The sequence below is a fragment of the Eptatretus burgeri genome, chromosome 3 (assembly GCF_056783735.1).
Source record: "Eptatretus burgeri isolate ZD-2024b chromosome 3, Ebu_testis_v1, whole genome shotgun sequence".
NCBI classification, from domain to species: Eukaryota; Metazoa; Chordata; class Myxini; order Myxiniformes; family Myxinidae; genus Eptatretus; species Eptatretus burgeri.
In genome coordinates, this window is record NC_140963.1 from 495615 (window position 1) to 518422 (window position 22808).

The 22808-nt window shown below is 50.9% G+C and overlaps 1 protein-coding gene across 1 annotated transcript in view; it reads right to left on the reverse strand.

Annotated features, from left to right (window-relative positions):
* Nucleotides 1-22808, reverse strand: part of LOC147029278 (integrin alpha-9-like) — a 219502-nt gene that overhangs the window by 26440 nt on the left and 170254 nt on the right. The window lies entirely within an intron of this gene.

Consider the following 22808-nt stretch of genomic DNA (forward strand, 5'->3'; position numbering starts at 1 on the left):
GGGGTGTCAATGAAATTGTTCTGTGCTAAACAACACACTTAATATAGGATATGATGAAGTCTAAAAAGTTATACAAAGAAGATATGCACAACCTTACAAGATGCACCCAAAACGGTGTATTCAGAAGTCTGGTGTTGGCTTAACGGTTGAGGTGGCTGGCTGAAGATCTTACGGTCCTGAGTTCAAGCCCCTGTCTTTCTGTTGTAATTAACATGGGTTGACAGTTTGTCATCCTTCCAAGGTTGATAAAACTAGTATGTGCCCGTAAAAAAAATAAAAATAAAAATAAAAAATAAAAATAAAAAATAAAAAAATAAATTCAACCCGCGAGCAACAAACAACAACCACGCAGGCCGTTTCTTCACTCTCGAGTGCCCGTACGTGAGCGGCCCGGAAGTTCGAATATTATTCGCAGTTACGATTATTCGCAATTTAGTTTTAATACCCAATTATTCAATTAGCGCCAACGTATTTTACCTTTTCGCAATGTCGTGTCAAGGAAAAACAAAAACAAAAGAGAGAAAAAATTTACTTCCTGGTTCGGAGCATACCAGCACTCTGATGTTTCCGAAATTTATACACCGTCTAATATGAAAACGATCGTAACTTGGGGCATTGTGTTTATCTATAAATGCGCATAAGAAATCGAGAAATTATGAGAATACACGAAGTCATCATTATCCGGAAGTCCGTACGCTGTAACCCGTAATGGATCCGGAAGTCCGTACGTTGTAATCCGCAATGGCGAACGCGGCTGAGCTTCCCTTCAACATCGGCCACGCCCACGCAACAACGTGTCTTCTCTTGGTTTGGTAAATAAATGGCCATAACTTGGGAAGCACTTGTCCGATTAATATCAAACCTTGAAAAGGCACATCCTCAGGTCCCCAGCAATATACCTGGCAAGTTTCAATTAGATCGGACCAGCAGTTGTCGAGAAACAGTGGTCACACACACACACACACACACACACACACACACACACACACACACACACACACACACACACACACACACACACACACACACACACACACACATTGCTGGAATTATAGAAAGATGAGCACCAGCTTACTGCTAACAGGAAGCACTGCATCAGCAGCACAGCAGTGTCCACAAAAAAAATTATGCAGCCAAGAAGCCACATACTGCATCAACTCTAAATGGTGTGTGTGTGTGTGTGTGTGTGTGTGTGTGTGTGTGTGTGTGTGTGTGTGTGTGTGTGTGTGTGTGTGTGTGTGTGGCATGTTATTTGTGGAGTTCAACGTGAGCATTCTAGTGTGGAATGTGACACACCAAAATGATCTTCATGATCTCTTGAGTTGATTGGGCTAATTAACTACAAAGCACCTGGAAGAATTCCCATGTTAAGATGCATAAAGTAGCTCAATAGATCCTTCCATGGCTTGACATTCTATTTACAAAATAAACAAGAAAAAGAGCAATCAGAGATGGCAGACGCTCCCCAGGACTTGTTTTGTGTAGTATTGTGTGGTGTATTTTGTGTACTGGTGTGTTACATAATTAATAAGAGACATAATCAGAACTATCACTTTGTAATTGCTGGCAGCGATGACCAGGTACCGAGACATCCCGCTTGATGCAACCCCACTTTGATCAGACACCTGCCCCTGACCCATGACGTTTATTATTTTTCAATTACATTTGAAGTGCAATTCCACCCCCCATCCCTCCCCATCTACTTTCTCAACAATCCCCTTGAAGAAGTCCTTTCATTCAAACTTTTGGGCCTCACTATCTGCCACGATCTTTCCTGGGAAAGCCACATTTCCAAGCTGGCCTCCAAAGCCAGTCACTGACTGGGAATCCTCCATCATGCAGAGTCAATCATGGGCACACCTGAGCTCCTGACCATGTACAAAGGTTTCATCTACAGCTTGATGGAATACCACTCTCCCATCTGGGCTGGTGCTCCCGCCTCTCGTCCTTCTAGGCTTCATGCTGTGGAAACCAAGGCATTTAATATCATTGGTATCTCCCGTCATTTGGCTGTCTTTGGATCTCTGATTCTCTCACCATGGACAGGTTTGGTGGTCATTCTGTCTTCTACCGTCTCCTTGCTGGCCTCGCCTCCCCTGCTCTGTCTGCTATCTGTCCCGTCTATATTTCCACAGGGTGCTCAAGGTCCGCCAGCAACCCCCTTATGGTAAAACTACCAAAATCAAAAATCACTCTTCACCTTCATTCTTTCATTCCTCTCCTTTTTATCCACCTTTGGTACAAACTCCCTCACTATGTTCAATCCCACTCTTCCCTCCAGGTCTTCAAAACAACTTCACCACCATGTCTGAGCTTCCGCATCCAAAACCATGATTTTTTCTACCTCTGCTCATGCACCCCAAAAACACCTCCTTCAAATTCCCTGCTTTCCTTTACTGAAAGTGCAGCCTTTAGTGTCCATCTTGTTTCCCCGTGTACCCCACCCCATCGCTCTCCCTTTCACAGATCTCCTCATGTCTCTGTTCCCCTATTTTGTGCTTCCATTTCCCACCCTTCTTGTCCCCCACTCCACTGGATGGAGATTACTGTTTTCACCCCTTTCTGTTTGTTTGTTTGTGAACAGTATTACGGAAAAATTCCTCGACAGATTTTCGACGAAACTTGGTGGGGGGGTTATGTCTGGTCCAAGGACCATGCCATTAGATTTTGGACTTGGTCCAAAATGCAATATGGCCGCTATGGCGGCCAATTTGAAAAAAAAAAATTAATTTTTTTTTTTGTATTTATACATGTTTTAAGAGATTTTCAACCCCCCCCAAAAAAAAAATTGTTAGAGAAAAAAATTTTGCACCTTTTTTTCAACAAAATTTCGATCTTTTTTTTGCATTTCTCCATGTTATAAGTGATTTCCAACAAAAAAAAAAACATGCCAAAATTATAATTGCGGCTGATTTTGGAACTTCAGGTGGATATACCCACGTAAAATTAATTTCTGTCTCAAGGAATCTAGTTATGACGAATGAATTGAGTATGTAAGAGTTAAAAGTAAAAGGGAAAGTTGCAAACTATAACTCTGTGAGCACTGTTGACATCAAATTGAATGAATAGGATATCAGGTTCACTTGAGTGACCGAGCAGTATTGGCGGCGGAGGTTTTGCACTCTACCGAGTGCTCCCCCTCTAGTTTTACGTTCTGTGTTCGCTCTTATATGAGCCTTGACATCCTATATATAAAAACAAAAATTTTGAATGACTCCTTCTTCTTCTTCTTCTTTTGGCTGCTCCCGTTAGGGGTCGCCACAGTGGATCATTCATATGATCCGCATTGTGATTTGGCTTAGTTTTTACGCCGGATGCCCTTCCTGACGCAACCCTGGTCGCCTCTTACGACACAGGGATATGGTACACCTATTCTAACCGGGGCATACACCGGGCCCAGTACACTGGTACTCACTTCGCCGACCTCGGAAGGATGACAGGCTGAGTCAACCTCCTGGTGTGTATTAATTCAAGCGGCCAACGGGGCTTGAACCAAGGACCTTTTGGATCCCAAGCCGCTACCCTAACCACTACACCAACACCAGGCTTAAAATAAATTCAATTCAATCAAATAGGAGATCAAATCGGTACAGTCCTACATTTGAATAATAAGAAGGAACCCGAACAAGTCAAGAGCAAAGATGAAGTCTTCAGGAGGAACCTGGATAGGATAGGATTCCCGCTGCTACTCCTCTACCTTCAAATCCATCCAGGCACAGCCAAGTGAGCCTTATTTAAAAATAAATAAATAAAAAACCCCCCAAAAAATCAAAAGGAGCCCAGATCAAAAAAAAAATAATTCTGCCTGCCAGACCATGTATCCAATCAGGTTGAAATATAAAACATGTATTCCCATCACGACTAGATCATAATTGTAAAGCTTCATGTTGATTGATGGAGCGGATCCAGAGAAAACAATATTTTATATTATTCTTCAATCCAATATGGCTGCCAAACCATGTGACCTATCAATGAGTCCATAAACTTGTACACCCATGGCTTGGGGAACATTTTTGTAAAGTTTCCCTTCGATCTGTCCAGCCATTCTGGAGATTTTCATAGGTTTTACGGGAAATACAATATGGCTGCCAAACCATGTGACCTGTGATGTCATATGTGTGAACCTTTTGTTCCTCATGGTTAATCAGTCGGACGTGTAAAGTTTCACCTCGATCTGTTCAGACATTTCCGAGATTTTTGAAGGTTAAAAAAACCAAAAGCAATATGGCTGCCGAATCACGTGACTGACGACGTCAGCAAACTATTTTTTGTGGACCATTTTATCACTCGATGACCCTCAAATTAACGGCCGCCCGGTCGCCAATGGCGCCGAACTTTTGTGCTGGGCGGATACACAATACTGCCTTACCTGCCCGGCTAGCGAATCACCGGTGATTCCTGTTATTTTGTACAATTTGTACAAGCTTCTCTACTAGTTTTCTCAACTAGAACTACTGTTTTTGTCCGCAGAAATCCGTAGAAATCACCGGTAATTCTGCGGTGGCCATTTTGTCTGTTTTCATCTCATTCCAAATCACGCGTGATTATGCGAGATTTGATGGTTTGGCGCGGTTTGGACGCATTTTCGCATGCCCAGGTTGGGTAAATGAGTGAATTTGGGTGAATGAGTGAGTTTCATGGGTGAGGTTAGGTGAATGAGTGAGTTTGATGAGGCTTTTGGGTTAAAGAATGAGTTAGATGAGTGGGGTTAGATGAATGAGTGAGTTTCACACGTACAATGACCTCTTCATTGGAGTCATTCCAAACGCGGTCAAATCAGATCGAACTAGAGGGGGAGCACTTGGTAGAGTGCAAAACCTCCGCCACCAATACTGCTGGGTCACTCAAGTGAACCTTATATCTAATTCATTAAATATGACATCAACAGTGCTGACAGAGTTATAGTTCTTTTCTCCAACATTTTTTTTGGGGGGGGGGGGGGGGTTGGAAATCACTTAAAACATGTAGAAATGCAAAAAAAAAAATTTCAATTTTTTTTTCAAAATGGCCGCCATAGCAGCCATATTTGATTTTGGACCGAGTCAAAAATCTAATGGCATGGTTCTTGGACCATACCTAATCCCCCTACCAAGTTTCGTCGAAATCCGTTGAGGAGTTTTTCCGCAATACTGTTCACAAACAAACAAACAAACAAACAAACAGAAAGGGGTGAAAACAGTAACCTCCGATTAAATAAGAACAGAGTTCAATTTGTTCGACCACTTTATTAGCGTGGAACGACAATAATCAAACAAGTATTGAACAGGTTGAAACACCCACAACATCCCTGGCTCCGGGTCAGGCTGCGCATGCGCACTGGCACAGGGAACCGTCGATATGTAGAATTACCGTAAAGTACAATGTTCTCTATCTCCCTCCGAGTCTTTATTATGTTAATAGATAAAGGCTGAGAAAATATTAAGTTTAATGAATGAACAAAAGTTTATATCGCCCATCGTGTGACTATTCCATGGAGTAGTCCTTGTGCCAGGCAGGCACGCTGGTCGCTCTGGTGGATCGGCGTTGACCTATCGCTGGTGCTGGTGGTGTCACATCGGGCCCCAGTGGGGATGGGGCTCTCGGGGTTTCAGGGGCCGATGGTGGCGTCTGAAGGATCGCGCGCCTCGGTGTGCCTCGTCCTGGTGCTGCTGGCGTGTCTAAAACGGGTGTCGTCTTGCGCCGGGGTGTGCATACTGACGTCAGTGCCGGCGTGGGCCCCGTTGGCGTCGCAGATGTCACGGGTTCGCTGTCGAGGTCAGGCAGTTGCGGTGTTACAACGGGTGCAGGTACAGTGATTCGGGTTGCTAGATCATCATAGATAGACCGGGGTGGCAGCTGGTCATTGCGAACTGGGCTAAACTTGCGCAGGAATTTCCTGTTCCGAAGTGTGACTCTGCCCGAGCCATCGATCTTGATCACGTATTGGTCGTGTTGGCGTACCTCCACGATACTGCCTGTCTTGTCCCATTTTTTTGGGTGGAATCCTGTCTGATTCTGTACGCGGACTTGGTCCCCTACAGCAAGTGGCAGAAGGCGTTTGGTGTGTTCTGCCCAGGTGTCGGCTGTGCGGATATGACGTTTGCGGAGGGCCTCCTCCCTCGCTTTCAGGGTCTCATGCCAAGTGTCGTGCGGTCTGTACTTCCCGGGGATAATTGGGATGAAATCGCGTATCGGGCGGCCGAAGACACACATTGCCGGGGAGATCTTCGTGTCAGGGTCAGGCGTGTTACGATATTGTAGTATCGCTCTCTGCACAGCGTCAGTGTCAAGTTCTCCCTGCGGGCTGGTGTTGTCCGTGATAAGTCGTTTCATTGTCTTAACTCCAATCTCCGCGCGACAGTTGCTGTGAGGGAAGGCCACCGATGACAAGCGGTGGTGTACGCCCATCTGTGCAGGAATGACCTGGTCTCGGTGGAGGTGAACTCCGGTCCCCCATCCGACGCGAGCTCTTCTGGTGTCCCGTACGTCACGAAGGCGCGACGTAAGTGGTTTATGAGTCCGGCGGCGCCACCCGTCGACTTTGAGATGATCGGCCAGTTCGAGTATCTGTCCACTGTCACAAGGTAGTGTGCACCCCTGTGTACAAAGAAGTCCGAGCACACTGCCTGAAAGGGGTAAACGACCGGAATAGGTGGAGTTGGTGGCGCTCCAGGCTGTGATGGTGCCATCCGGTGGCAGTGTTCGCAGTTTTTCCGAGTGGCGCTGATGTCGGCCGACATGCCTGGCCAGAATACAGAGGATTCTGCGCGGGCGGTCATCATTGATACGCCCTGGTGGGCAGCGTGTAGGGCGCTCAGCACATCGCCGCGGAGTGAGGGTGGTATGACTACTCGGTCCTTGTATAGGATCACTCCATCTGTCGATGTAATGTTCTCGCGGTACTGGTGATAGTCGCGAATTGTCTCTGGCATCTCGATTTTTGAGTCGGGGATGCCGTTCATTGTCATTCCCTCCAATATGTGCATATCGCCATCGCTGCTGGTGGCTTCCCTGACGCGATCCCATGTTACTGATCGCAATGATTCGAGGCCCGCGGCACACCATGCCAGGTTGTCCTCGACGTCGTCGTCATACTCCGGCTCAGTTTGGCGTAGGAGGGACAGGACGTCGGTGTGCGTGCTTGGTTGGAGGTGGGTCGCTATGGTGGCATTGTCATCTGGAAGGTTCATGAGTGGAGGTCGCGTGGTGCCAACTGGCCTGCGCGACATGGCATCTGCCGCCTTGTTCTTCATTCCCGGGATATGTATGATGCGGAAGCGATAACGCAGGGTCTTCTCCTTGAGGTTCCTGAGGCGGGGTTGGGTATGTCGTCAAGTGCTCTGTCCGAAAGGAGTTTCAGCAGTGGTTTGTGGTCTACCGCAACGATCAGGTTCTCGCAGCCCAGTACGAAGTAGCGCGCTTTGTCCAAGGCGTCCGCGACTGCGAGAGCCTCGCCCTCTATGGGCGCGTATCTGGATTCTGCCGCGTGTGTAAATCTGCTGCCGACCAGGGTTATTTTCCATCCATCAGTGCAGCAGAATGGTCTAACTGGCACGCATCGGCAGTGCTTTTGAAGCAACCAGAATCCGATTCCCTCCTTCGACCAGTCCGTGGCGATGCATGTTGGCTTAGTTTTGTCAAATATGCGGACACCGTGTTCGATTTCTTGTACGATCACGTCTTTCGACTCGCGGAATATGTCCTCTAACTCCATGGACCACTGGAAGCGTTCTCCACTTTTCAGGAGCTTCCGGAATGGCTGCATTCGTTCGGCCATACTAAAGGCGTATGCCACCTGGTTGACAAGCCCGAACCACGATCTGACGTCGGTGATGTTACGCGGTTGTGGGAAATCGTGGATTGCTTCCAGGTAGCGGCTGCACGGTCGCACGTCGGTCATGGTGATGGTGAAGCCCGCGAAGTCCACCGTGGGTGCGCTGAAGACAAACTTCTCCGGGTTGAGGATGATTCCATTCCGGCCGCATATATCCAGCCATTGGACCGCCTGGAAGTAGCTCCCCTCAATCGTGTCTGACCATAGGAGCGTGTCATCTACGCACTTGGTCTTGTTACCAATGTCCGCGACGATCTCATCGTATCGTCGTGAGTAACCGTCCCCGATGCCATATACCCTTGTGGGGCAGATAGGTACCGGTAGCGCCCCCATGGAGTGATGAAGGTCGTCTTGTGGCGGTCGTCCTCGTGTAGGCGGACGCTATGGTAACCGTTCCATGCGTCGAATACTGTCTTGCGCTTCCCGTTAGGTACGCGTCTCGCCTGGTGGAACGGGGATTGGGTGTGGTGGGTCTCGCGGAACGCATGCTTGTTCAAGGCCTGAAAGTCGACGGTGCGTCGCGGCTTGCCATTCTTTTCGCGCAAATTACCATGCGGTGACACCATGTCACCGGCGTGCCGACGGGTACTTCCTCCAACACGCCGAGCCGAACGTCCTGGTCGAGGCCTGCTTTTACCTCATCTTGCCAATGTATGGCCACGGAGATGGGAGTGTGATGGGCAACCGGTGTCGCGTTCTCACTGAGCATAAGACGTAGTGGCGGGCCGGTCATTCTCGGTAGTGGCTGGTGTGGGCACGTGTTGAATGTGCTCTGAGCATACATCCTGAGTAAATGTGACTGTAGTGCCTCTCTGTTGGCCTCGGTCGCTGGCATGGGGAGTGCGGTCGGCTTGGTCGGCGGCTCCCGGCGTCGCGGGCAGTCGCACAATTCCGAGGTCGTCAGATTCACCTCTCCGAGTGTCGGGAATCTGTCCGAGATCATTCCCAGGTCCATGCAGGCCGCGCGGGAGAGGAATATGCGGTCTGAAGAGTCCGTCACATACGCGATTTGGCGCGTCTCCAATCTCCGAGCGTCGTCACTGTTACCGGCGAATCTGACTACCACGGCTCCGAGGATACGAATTCCTCTGTTGTTTGCGGCCTTCATGGTCATGGATACAGGTATGAGGTCCTCGGTACTCAGGCCCATTTGTTGGACGACTTTAATGCCGATCAGGCAGCTCTGGCACCCCGTGTCTGCCATAGCGGGTAGGGTTACCGCGCGGGTGTGTTTCAGGAGGTTAAAACCCAGCGCTTTGTAATCCTCGCGCTTGTTGGTGAGAGTGAGGTTGACGTATGGCTGCGGGTCGGATATGCGTTTCATCCACTTATCGCACATATCATCGTACAGGTGGTGAGCGAGGGGAAGCGTGCGCATTTCGTCCTCTGTGCTGGCCATGGTGACCGTGCATAGCTCGACGAAGGCTGCCGTCTGCTCGTCGTACATCCCGTCGGTCTCCTTAGATGGGGGTCTTGCCGATCGGCCGCCCAGGCACGCCTTGTCGAGGTGATTCTGGCGGTCACACTTCCGGCACTTTTACCGTATCCGGGGCACTCGGCGCGTCTGGCGCGCCATTGAGGCGTTTTGCCGTGGCCCACCTCGCCGCAGTAGATGCATACTCCTTCGGGCTTGGCCTTCCGTTTTTCCGGCCTGGCTCCTACTCTGGCGTGGACGTCCTGTCGCTTTCCCCGCCGATACGAACTACTGATCGCGTCCGTGCTCTGAGTGTCAAGCAGGCGCGATGCCGAGCGTTTTCCAGACTCTTTGGCCTCGATATACTCTATCATGTCCTTTAATGGCATGTCCTGGTTCTTCTCACCGAGTAGGTCAAGTTGTATTGCTTGGTCCGCGATGCCACGGGCAACCACGTTGCGCAATATCTCTTCCGTGAAGTCGTTGACCTGATCGCACCCCGCCTTGGTGCACTTCATTTCATACTTGCACGTGTCCGCCTGCCCCTTGATGCGGGCGTGGAACGACCGGACGGGCTCCTCGTGTCCCTGCCGCATGTTAGACAGGGCCACTCGAGCTACCATCGTGTTCTCCGTCCGGACGGCGAGCGCCTTCATGGCGGCGAGGACGTCTTCTTCATCGCTGCCCACGAGGCTCCGACCCGCCGCGCGAGTGAGGTCCTTTCTCAGCTCCTCCTCACAGCACTCCAGTAGCTGCGCGACTATGTCAGGTCCGACAAGCTTAGTACCTGTTTTGTATTCGCCCCAGCGGGTTATGAAGTACGACCAGGCCTCGCCCGTTCCGGCCAGTGCTATGGAGGGACGCTTGAGTTTCTCCATCTTGGCATTCAAGCTCGCCGCCCTGGGGGCGGCGGCGTGCACAGTGGCGTGTATACTCAACATGGCGGCCACCACTGCCGCCTCTGCGTGTGTAGCCATATAGTCACAACCCTCGATCGGGCACTCTGCTTCCACCGGCGCCATAGGAACAGTTATTCTGGAGTAAACGTTCTATGTTCGGTGATGCACACGTGTGTACAGTGTCCTGGGGGCGAAGATTGGGTACAGAACCCGAGAAATCCAAACTCACAGTCGACGTTCTCGTGGTCCGTTTTCACCCAGTCGCGTCCTCCTCAGCACCGACGATCTTTACTCGACTGCATCAAGTTGTTTGATTATAAATAAGAACAGAGTTCAATTTGTTCGACCACTTTATTAGCGTGGAACGACAATAATCAAACAAGTATTGAACAGGTTGAAACACCCACAACATCCCTGGCTCCGGGTCAGGCTGCGCATGCGCACTGGCACAGGGAACCGTCGATATGTAGAATTACCGTAAAGTACAATGTTCTCTACCGATCTTCGATGGCGGAGGTTCATTACCATATATAGTGCGGTGCACATAAAACCAACACTCCATGAGAGGCAGTCTCATTTTCAGAAGATTATGGAGATTATACAGCATTAACGAAGAGATAGATCAAATAATCTCTTGCACACAAGTTTCCTTCATTTCCGAGTGAGGCTGCAGACGTTGCACCCTTATTTACCTTCGAGCTGTCCAATCAGAGTTCGATTCCGACCGCACCATGAACTGTTGGAGTACCGTTTCGCAGGCAGGGAGTTCCATCGCAGTGCTCCATCGCCTCGGGGAGCAGTTAATCTGGCCGTCTCGTCTGCTAGCACAAATCGGGGAATGTTACATATCCCACGGTTGTCTTTCACAAAGAGGAAGCGAGTTATTTCCAGCATCCTGAATAAATTACCACCCAAATCGCCTTCAGTCGAACTCCAGTCCTAGCCAGCCAGTTTGTGAAAGAGTTGGGCCCCCGCTCCCTCAAACTCTTTGTCTTCACGTCAGTGAAGCGACTTTGATGGGTGAGGTTAGGTGGATGAGTGAGTTTATATGTGATGTTGGGTGGACGAGTAGTACCCCCACCATTGTCCATCACCCACAACCCCCCCCCCCGATCGTCCATCAGCCACAACCACCCCCACAACCACCCCTTCACCCACAAAATGCCCCCCAGCACGACTCACAACCCCCCTGCCCCCCCCATCACCCACAACCTCCTCCTCCCTCCATCACCCCCCCCCCCCCACCCCACTCATCAAGCTCACTCATCCATCCATCCAACTCACTCATCCAACCAACCTGACTCATCAAACTCTCTCATCCAACCAAGCTCACTCATCAAACTCACTCATGTGAGTATATTAAAAGTGTTTGATATCAAATTTGTGACTTTTGTCTTTATTTTATCAGGCCGGTAACTTTTTATAGTCACCGGCCCTGCTGGCCGGTGGATAAAAATGTTAATTTGCACCCCTGGGCAACTATGATATTGTTGTGGTTGACGAAATTCGCAAACCACCATTCAGGTCCCTTAGGTGAGATATCTCTGTAAGTATATGTGTAGTTAGGCCCAAACCCGTTGTTTCGAGGGAATAAATGTCATTCATTCGGGCTGCGACCCCTCCAGATAGCCGTTTTTCTTTTACTATCTTTATTTTGGACCAGCCGCCATTACTACAGAAATAAATGTACTTTATGTTGAACTGTTTTCCCGTTTCGCTTCGTCTTTTCCTTTATTGAATCTCCATCTTACTTCACGTAAAGGGTTGGTCGTGGGCTAAAACGCCCGATAATTAATCGAACCGTCGGGGTTGACGATAACACCGCTCGGTTATCCCGATAGTACGGAACGAGTCGCTTAAAGTGGCCCGTGTCCGAAGTCGACCTGCGGCGAGGTGCGATCGCCCGGTCTACCCTCCGTGTGGGTACTTAGGTAGGTCGAATTTGGCGAGCAACCCTATCCCACGCGGGGGCCGATTGGCACGATCGTGGTGAGGCCGAAAGGCCCACCCGTGACTAGTTCCCGGCGTTAGTCCGAGAGGGTCACGACGGGATTGTCCGTCCGGTGGGCGACGTGCCGCGATTCGAGTTACGTGGCCGTTCGCACGCCGGCGGGCGCGAATCCGCAACACTGGTGTCAGGAGTGGGATATAAACTCATCGCCCTCCTCGCGGCACTGGTATCGGAGAACGGGAAAACGGGCTCTCCTGTCTCCAACTAAATTCACGGGAATCGGTCCAGGGGTGAGAGGAGCGACCCCCGATTCCCTCCAAATTACGAGCGAGCTAAATTAACCCTTTACGAGAAATAAGATGGCGTCTCAAGGCGAGCGGGAGCCGGGGGTATTAGAAATGGATGTAGAATGTGTAGAATCCATGGTCCAGGATGAAATCCCCATGCAGGAAATGTTGGTTGTGCAGGAACACGAACTCGCCCAACTGAACCCAGAGCCCGAAATAGGTGCGGCGGCGGCCGCGGTGTATGACACCTCCCTTCCCCCTCTCCACCAAAACCCTTCCCCGATCCTTGCCGAAACGGCTCACCCAAGCGCACCCGACATGGCCCAGCTATGCGCCATGCTGGCGGCAATGACAGCGAGGATGGATACAAACACAAATGAAATGAAAAACGAAATAAAAGGCATGAACAAGCAAATGAACGAAATGAAAACGAAAATGGAAACAAGCGCACTCGAAATGAAAGAGCTGCGGGGTGAGACGCAGAACATGGGCCAAAGCCTGCAGGCGGGCATGAAGGCAGTGGCCAGGGAGCTCAAAATGGCGACTCCACGTGTGGGAGCGAACGAGCTGGGAGGGAGTGCAACGGCTGTCAGGCCCGCGGTGGAGGCGGGTAAGGAGAAAATAATTCGGGGGACGTATTGGGCGAGAAGCGTGACGGAGACGTGCACGAGGGAGATAAGAGACGAGGTGAAAGTAATTGGGAGGGAGAGAAAAGAACAATTAATATGGAAACCAAGGAGGAGGTACGCGGAGATCGTGAAAGAGCAAGGAGTGAAAAACAGGGAAGGACGGGAGCGACTTAAGGAGAAAGCAAGGTTGACCTACATAAAGATAAGGGAAAGACGCCAGAAAGAAGCAGAGACTAATAGACACGAGGGGACAACAGAAAGGAATAAATGTACAGAGACACGGGAGATGGGAACGATAGAGGAGAGACTGCATGATAATGACGGGGTTAGAGACGCACACACACACACAGAGGTAGTGGAGGACGATGAGGTTGAGCTCGCGGAGCGTGTAGGGACCCGGTGCGAGCAGCGGGATAGCCTCCTCCAGGAACGAGGGGAGGGAGTATTCCCCCTTGAGGCGAGTCACGACCAGGTGGGTTCGGTCGTGTTTTGCGAGGTTGAGGGGACGGGTGCTGTGGACGGGTGCACGCCGAGCTTGGGGGGTATAGAGGCCCAGGAGACCCTTGTGGGGACACGAATCCCCAGTGTGGTTGTCCCGGTGTGTGTGGTGTCGAGGTGTGTGTTCACGAGTGTGGCGAAATGCGTGGGTGCAAGGGCGTGTGTGAGAGCGACCGGGTGTGTGAGTGGTGTGGTGGTAAGTGTGCAGAATGGCGTGCTTCCCAGCGCGCCGTGTGCGAGTGAAACACCGCGGTTGAGTGCCCCCGCGTGTGTGAGTGAGGCACGGTGTATGAGTGAGGCACCGCGGATGAGTGCCCCCGCGTGTGTGAGTGAGGCACGGTGTATGAGTGAGGCACCGCGGATGAGTGCCCCCGCTTGTGTGAGTGGTATGGTTTGTGTGAGGGAAATGGCACGAGTGAGTGAAAGGCCGCAAGTGAGTGGAGCCACGTGTGCAAGGGAAATGGCATGCGTGAGTAAGCGGCCGAGTGTGAGAGAGACAGCGTGTGCAAGGTCGCTGTGTGTAAGGGAGATGTCGGTCGGCATGTGTGAACATGCAGCCGCGTCTCCCGGTGTGAGTGTAATGGAATGGAGACTACGACGGCGACATGTGAGGGACAAAAGCCGAGTAGCGGCTGTAGTTGTTTCGGGGACCGTGCCGGGTTCACCCAGCAGTGAGCACGAGGTCCGTGCTGTGCAACGCACGAGGCCCCCACGTGCTCGCTTGCGAGAGTGAAGTCCCGGTCCGGAAACGCACGCGGTGGATTTGCCGATCCCGCGGACGGACAAGGTTTAGGCAGGATTACGGATTTGGACCGGACGGGTTCTCCACGCGATCGTGTGTGTTAAGCTCCAACGGGCAAAGCACGTGTTCGCGTGGGGAACCCCTCGAGACGTGGGGCTTGTGTTTTTTTTTTATGCGCACGGTGACGCCATGGCTGCACGTGGGGTTGGAATCCGGCAGGAGGGGTATCCCTGCCGGATAGTACCGTTCAAGGAGGGACGAGGAACACGTGCAGCTGCATGACGTCACGGGCAGGTGCAAAGTGCGCGAGCTGTGAGTTGCCGCGCTGGTGCTGCGCATGTGAAAAAAAAAAAAAGCAAGCCTCACTTTCGGGTGCACAGGATTCCCGGGCAAGGGGTGGAAGACCCCCTTACCAGGGCACAGGATGGAAACTAGTTAGGGGGAAGGGTTAGCTTAGCTAGACCGGCTCCATGGGGCAGGGGTAAGTCCTCATGGGGCCTGTGGAATGGATTAGTTAGAGGGATTGTAGCCAGATTTAGGTTGGGAAATAAAATGATTTTTTATTGATTTGGAGACAGTGACAGACAGTGAATGTGTAGTGGGGACGTAGCTTAGCTACGTAGTGTTAAAAGGAACGTGCTGTAGTTTAAGGGACGACGTGGGAGCACGAGTTAGTTAGGGGATGCAGTTAGAAGGATGGCAGAGTTCAGCGGTGAGTGTGTTGAAGAGTTGGTGAGTGAAGTGGAAGCATGTGCTTGGTGAGTGAGTGAGGCCAGCGGGTCTGTGTGTGTGGAGTGAATGGGGAATGCATGGTGCGATGAGTGATTGGGGGGAGGAGTGACTCCCGCCCAAGGGACCCCGGGGTCAGTGTAGAGTGAGTTAGGGGTTAGTCAAACTGAAAAATGGAAGTCGTTTTGCTGTTGGTGGGAGTGTAGGCTCGAAACCCGTTTGGAGGGGTGCAGGAGCCCTGTTGACGGGCTGGGAGCGTGGCTGCGAAAGGTGAGTATCGCTGAGTGGGTACCCCGGGCACCAGGCTAGTCGGCCGTAGTAGGCCAAGGGCCCATGGGGGGCCGGGATAGCGTAGTGGGCACGGGTGCGCCTGCTGTGTGCGGGGGCCCGGGGCGCCATTAGCCGCGTGGGCAGTTTTGTGGGCCTCGGGTGACCCTCGGAAAGGGGCCTGGGAAGCCAGCCTGCCACGTGTGCGTTTCAGGGGAGGTGCCATGGGGGGCACTCCCCGGTGTTTAGGGAGCTGGTAGGCTCAGAGGGAGTGTAGTGCCCAGGGGTGCCATAGCGGGAGATTCGGCAGAGGGTCGTGCCTGCCAAAGGGAGCCACGTGTCCCAGCCATGAGACCGTGTGAGGGCACGGAGAGAAAATTGGGGGGCGAGGCCCGAAATTGTGAGGACACCAACACAGGCGACGGGAATCTGGGTTGTTAGAACCAATAGTTTAAGCGAGAGGCGCTTGTTGGAAGCCCCGGGGTAGTTTAACAGTTAAATGGTTAGGGTAGATTAGGAAGTGTACCCCTCCGCACCATCCATCCCCTCGCTCTCGTTGTGGGCCGCTGGACCCACTTTGGTTATAGATCGCTGAAGTCTGGGGAGGCCATCCTGAGGCTTGAATTGGGCCTCGGCACAGGACGCTAGCTCTCCCTTGTTCCCCTCCAGGAAGGGAACGTAGGGGTTGGGAGTAGGCTCGGTGACAGGATAGGTTAGCCGAACAAAGACGATAAAGGGGGTTAGGGGACGATTTATAGTGGGGAAGTAAAAATAAAAAAATAAGTTGGGGCTAAATTGGGGTTTGGACAAATTAAGGGAGTGGGTATGGACAGTGACAGGCAAAGGCGATAGGTTGGGAGGGAGACCGTAGGGTAGGTCCGAGCCCGCCTTCCGAGTGGCCAGCACCACCGCACTCCCTCCACCAACCTCCACTGAACGGCGAAGGCTGGCCAGCTTCATCGGCAGCTGTTGTTTTGCTGCAAGGCCTGTGCCGGCCGGATCGTCTGCAGCTGTTTTCTGCAAGGCCTGTGCCATCGGCTGGCCGTGTTTTGCTTCAAGGCCTGTGCCGGCCACTTCATCTGCTGGCTGTGTTGCTGCAAGGCCTGTGCCGGCTCACTTCATCTGCCGGCTGGCTGTTTTTCTTCAAGGCCTGTGCCGGCCAGTTCGTCTGCCGGCTGTGTTTGCCTGCAACGGCCTTCTTCTGCGGGCTTTGTTTGCCTGCCACCTTTGCCATGCCATGCCCACTGCCCCTGTTCACCAGCCCCTTTAAATTTTGCTTGCCCCCTGTTCATTGCCATGTGCGCCAGGATCAGAAAGCAACAGTTTGCAAGCTGCGATAACTGCCCTGTTGGCAGCTACAACACGGGCCTGCAGTGGCGGCCCGTGCACCGTGTTTGCGTCCATCCATTCATCCATCCATCCGTTGTGTTCATTGCGTGTGCCACTTGAGCTGGCACGGAGACTGCGTTTGTGCGGCCCATGCACCGTTGTTTTTCACTGCGTTCAGTTCAAAAGGGAAGGCCTTGGACTGCGAGTGAGCAGCCGGCCACGTTCCCTGTCACCTGCATTGTTTGAGCCAGAGACTGCATGCGAGCAGCCTGGCTCCCTGCGAACTGCTTTCTTTTGCAGAGTTCATTGATTCTGGGCCATGGTTTAGTGTAAAATTTGTAAGTTAAGGTTAAGATGTACTGTACAGATGAGTGCGCCCCCGGCATGTCTGTCTTAGCGCCGGCAATTTTATTTAAGTCGTCCGTGTGAGTGAGTTTATTTAGGTAGTTACTCAGCCCTCAGGTTATTTATTTTGGGGACACGAATACCATGAATGTCGCACTCAGGGATCCCTAGGTAAAATGTACTAGGGAAAACTACACATAATGGCACACTAAAATTTGACGACTCGGGACGAGTCTGTAAAAAGGAGGGGTAGTGTTGTGGTTGACGAAATTCGCAAACCACCATTCAGGTCCCTTAGGTGAGATATCTCTGTAAGTATATGTGTAGTTAGGCCCAAACACGTTGTTTAGAGGGAATAAATGTCATTCATTCGGGCTGCGACCCCTCTAGATAGCCGTTTTTCTTTTACTATCTTTATTTTGGACCAGCCGCCATTACTACCATTACTACCACCACCAACCACGTCTCAACAGCCATCACACAACAACCACCAACCGCAACGCCGCTTCACAACAACAGCCACGACCTTTACCGTCACAACTCGCCCTCGCAACCATCGCATCAACACCATTCCCGCGCCGCTTGTGGGCACCGATACTGGACTCGTGCAGGGCGCGCACCGAGCAGCGGGTGCAGAAACACCACAGCCTTTCCGAAGAAAACGGATCAAAAACGGCTCACACCCACTTCTGTTCCGTCCTATCGGCGAGCGTGGGGCGATTTGGCCCTGCCTCCAGGTGCGTCGGAGTGTGGTCGCTATGTGCAGATTCGCGGATCAAAAAGCATTCACGCCCACTTTTCTTCTGTCCAATGGGGAGCCAGCCAGAGGTAAAGGGTCGAAGGTGAAGGAGCGAGGCCACGGGGGCTATAAAGGGCCGCGTTCGCTCGCCAAACAGCGCAGTTCGGAGTTGAGTTGGGAAGAGCCAGTCAAGAGAGGAGTCGGAGAAGGCAGTTGGACGGAGCTGTGGAGAGTTGGAGAGATGGCGGCGGCGAAGGCAGTCGAGGGGGTGCTCGTGTCAGAGTCGGGGAGCTGCGGAGAGGAGAGGCCGGCAACGCGACCGAGGTCGTGGTGGAGACGCTCGTCGCGGGACCCGAGCCAGGGAGATATCCTCCTTCCCCCGAGCATCAACAACCCCCTCCTGTTTCCCCCCCGCGCTGAGATAGTGCGAGAAGGGGGCCCCGTTTCCCACCCCATTCCAGACACTGTCCGCGAGGCCGGCGGAGTCGGGGCGCCACCGCCATTTTGCGGCTCATCATCAGACGGGTAGGCCCGACGCGGTCTCGGCCCCAGGCCCGTCTGCCCCCATCATCCTTGAGGGTGGTCCTTTTCTTTTGCTTTGAGTATATGTGTTGTCGGCGCCGTCTGTGAAATAAAACTGTATAAGTGTTGCCGTGTGCTCGGTAGTCGGTGGTATATCTGCATTGTGTTTTGCTTTTACATTTGCTTTTTGTGTATTATTGTGTGTTTCTTCTTCTTTTACATTTGCTTTTGGTGTAATTGTATATGTGTGCTTTCCGTTCATCGCGAAATAAATGTGCTCTATGTTGAACTGTTTTCCCGTTTCGCTTCGTCTTTTCCTTTATTGAATCTCCATCTTACTTCACGTAAAGGGTTGGTCGTGGGCTAAAACGCCCGATAATTAATCGAACCGTCGGGGTTGACGATAACACCGCTCGGTTATCCCGATAGTACGGAACGGGTCGCTTAAAGTGGCCCGTGTCCGAAGTCGACCTGCGGCGAGGTGCAATCGCCCGGGAAACCCTCCGTGTGGGTACTTAGGTAGGTCGAATTTGGCGAGCAACCCTATCCCACGCGGGGGGCCGATTGGCACGATCGTGGTGAGGCCGAAAGTCCCACCCGTGACTAGTCCCGGCGTTAGTCCGAGAGGGTCACGACAGGATTGTCCGTCCGGTGGGCGACGTGCCGCGATTCGAGTTACGTGGCCGTTCGCACGCCGGCGGGCGCGAATCCGCAACAATATCATGAAAACTAACACATTCGCCATGAGGGGTAGTTGCCATGTGCCAAGTTTCAATTTTTTCCTTGGTACGGTTTCAGAGATACAGAGGTCCAAATTTTTCCCGTTTTTCCAACATGGCTGCCACATCACGTGACCTATGACATCATAATTATCATTACACCATTCCACATTAGTGAAATGTAGAATGCTTTAATGGTGAAATTTGTTTCTCATTCCAAAAAGTGGAAAAAACACTAAAGTTCTGTGCGGACAGACAGACAGACAGACAAACAAACAAACAAACGGACTCAAATGCAATACCCTTTCCTTCAGCAAGGGTAAAAATTAAATAAAGTAACGAACGCTGGTGTCTCCGGGCGTTTATAAGTATTGCAATGTACCCAGGGATTCATAACTATGACGAACAGGCATTCGTTAATATGAGAGGAAAGTGAAGAAAAAAAATAACAACTTTATCGTTAGGAAATCATTGCAACCTGTTCAGTCAGGGAATGGTTGAGACGGGTCAAAAAACATGGCGGCTTCAGACCCCAGTGAGGTTACCCAGGATATGCCTTAAGACCCCATTGAGAGTGAGGTGGCCAAAGATCGCCTGGTGAAAGATTAAAAAATGAGTCCATTAATTATCCTCAAAAGGGACATTTTAATTAACCCAAGCACCCAATTTTCAATCATGCACTTCCTTGGAGTTTTCTTAGGGTGCATGCAAAGTTTCAGCCTGTAAGTTTTGGAGTTATGGAGGAGACACACTGACACACACACTGACACACACACACACACACACACACACACACACACACACACACACACACACACACACACACACACACACACACACACACACACACACACACACACACACACACACACACACACACAGACACACACAGACACACACAGACACACACAGACACACACAGACACACTTATGAGTATGTACGAGCATAACCCGCGCTCTGCGCGACATGTTGGGGTGGGTGTGTTTGAGAAAGGAACTGATGCAGAGTACTCCAGGGGCCTCAGTCTGGCCATCCCCCAGGCAGATGCCAGGCCCATCCTCATCTCCTTGAGATGATGGTCAACCTGCTGCAACCACTTGGCACGTGGTCGGCCCACTGGCCTCCTCCACTCACGAGACTCCCCCACTGAAAGAATCTGGTGAGCAGGATCAGCATCAGGAAAACGAGCCACATGTCCATACAGCCGCAACTGACACTCACGGACTATGCAGGTAACAAATCTCATCCGAGTCTCTCTCAGCAACCGCTCGTTGGACACAAAATCCGACCAGCGATAGCCAAGGATTCTCCGAAGAGACCCGGTACCAAAGGAATTAAGTCTCAGTCTCAGATCCTTGGTCAGAGTCCAAGTCTCGCATCCATAGAGCAAGGCTGGAAGTACCAAGGACCTGAAGACTCGGACTTTCGTCCTCCCGCACAGGTACCGGCAGCGCCACACCCCATGATCCAGTGAATCCATGACTCCCCAGGTCCGACCCAGACGTATATTGACCTCTGACTCACAGCCAGCAGAGACATGAATATCACTGCCAAGGTAAGTGAATCTCTCCACGACATCAACATCCTCACCACAAACAGACACAGACACAGACAGGACAGCAGCATCCAAGATGTCACCGAAAGCCTGGATCTTAGTTTTGACCCAAGAAACCCGTAATCCCAGCGGCTTCGACGCCTCATTCAGCACCTCGAGGGCCCTCAAAAGGATATCTAAAGTCTCCGCAAAGATGACTGCATCATCTGCAAAATCAAGATCCGAGATCTTGACATTCCCAAACGATGCACCGCAGCTTGATCTCTCCGACATCCTCCCTAAAATCCAGTCCATACAAGTGCTGAATAGTGTGGGGGCCAGTAAACATCCCTGAGGAACTCCAGTAACAACTGGAAATAAGTCAGAGATGGTACCACCACACTTCACAGCACTCTCAGTACCAGAGTAGAGTTCAGACATCAGATCGATCAGTTTAGGTGGCACCCCATGATGAACAAGAATCCTCCAGAGGACATCCCGATTCACTGAATCGAACGCTTTACAGAGATTAACATAGGCTGCAAGCAGCCCCTGCTGAAACTCTCGTCTGCGTTCAGTGAGGACATGAAGAGCAAGGATACGATACGAAGATAGCGCGACACGAAACCACAAATTTGGAAATAATATACAAGATGTGTGTGTATATATATGTACATATACATATTCATATATATATATATATATATATATACATATACACACACACACATATATATATATATATATATATATATATATATATATATATATATATATATATATATATATATACATATATATATATATATATATATACATATATATACATATACATATATATATATATATATATATATATATATATATACATATATATATATATATATATATATATATATATATTTATATATATATATATATATATATATATATATATATATATATATATATATATATATATATATATACATATACATATACATATACATATACATATACACACACAAACATATACATATATATATGTATATATATATACATATATATATATACATATATATATATATATATATATATATATATATATATATATATATATATATATATATATATATTGTTGCGGTCTTCGCGCCCGCCGGCGTGCGACGGCCACGTAACTCGAATCGCGGCACGTCGCCCACCGGACGGACAATCCAGTCGTGACCCTCTCGGACTAACGCCGGGAACCAGTCACGGGTGGACCTTTCGGTCTCACCGCGATCGAGCCAATCAGCCCCCGCGTGGGATAGGGTTGCTCGCCAAATTCGAACTACCTAAGTACCCACGCGGAGGGTAGACCGGGCGATCGCACCTCGCCGCAGGTCGACTTCGGACACGGGCCACTTAAGCGACCCGTTCCGTACTATCAGAATAACCGAGCGGTGTTATCGTCGACCTCGACGGTTCGATTAATTATCGGGCGTATTCAGCCCACTACCAACCCTTTACGTGAAGCAAGATGAGGATTCAATGGGAGAAAAAGACGAAGCGAAGCGGGAGAACAGTTCAACAATAAAGCACATTTATTCGCGGCACACGGGAAGCACACAAATACAATTCCACCAAATGCACACAAAAAAAAGAAAACACACTTCCATTTACACAAAAAGCAAATATAAAAGCGAAAACAATGCAGAGCTAATACCGACTACCGAGCACACGGCAACACTTATACAATTCTACTTCACAGACGGCGCCGACAACACATACCCAAAACCAAGGAAAAGAAATCCCCCAAGAATGAGGCAGGCCTGAGGCCGAGACCGGGTCGGGCCTACCCGTCTGGTGATGAGACGCGGAGCGGCGATGGCCCCGCAACCCGCGGGCCTCGCGGACAGTGCCTGGCAGGGGGTGGGAACGGGGCCCCCTTGGTCGCACTATCTCAGCGCGGGGGGAAACAGGAGGGGGTTGCTGATGCTCGGGGTATAGAGGATCTTTATTATCCCTGGTGTGCATCTCCACCTCGGCCAGGTCGCGCTGCCGGCCTCCCTCGGGCGTGCAGCTCCTGGCACCGACGCGAGCACCCCCTCGTCCGACTCTCTTCAGCTTCTCCAGCCACTGCAGGCTTCGGGCTCCAGACTTCCACACTCGTCCCCTCCGTTCCGACTCCTTCTCGTTCTCGTTCTCCTTTTCGTTCTCGTTCTCCTCTCCGTTCTACTCTCTCTTTTTCGTTCTCGTTCTCTCCTTTTTCGACTCTCTTCTGACGAACACCGTCCTTTTATCCCCCCGTAACTTCGCCTTTGACCCCCTCCCTTTGACCTTTCACCTCGCTCCCCATTGGCCCGAGAAAAAGTGGGCGTGAAGGCTTTTTGATCCACAAATTTGCATATATCGATCGCCCTGGGGGCGGG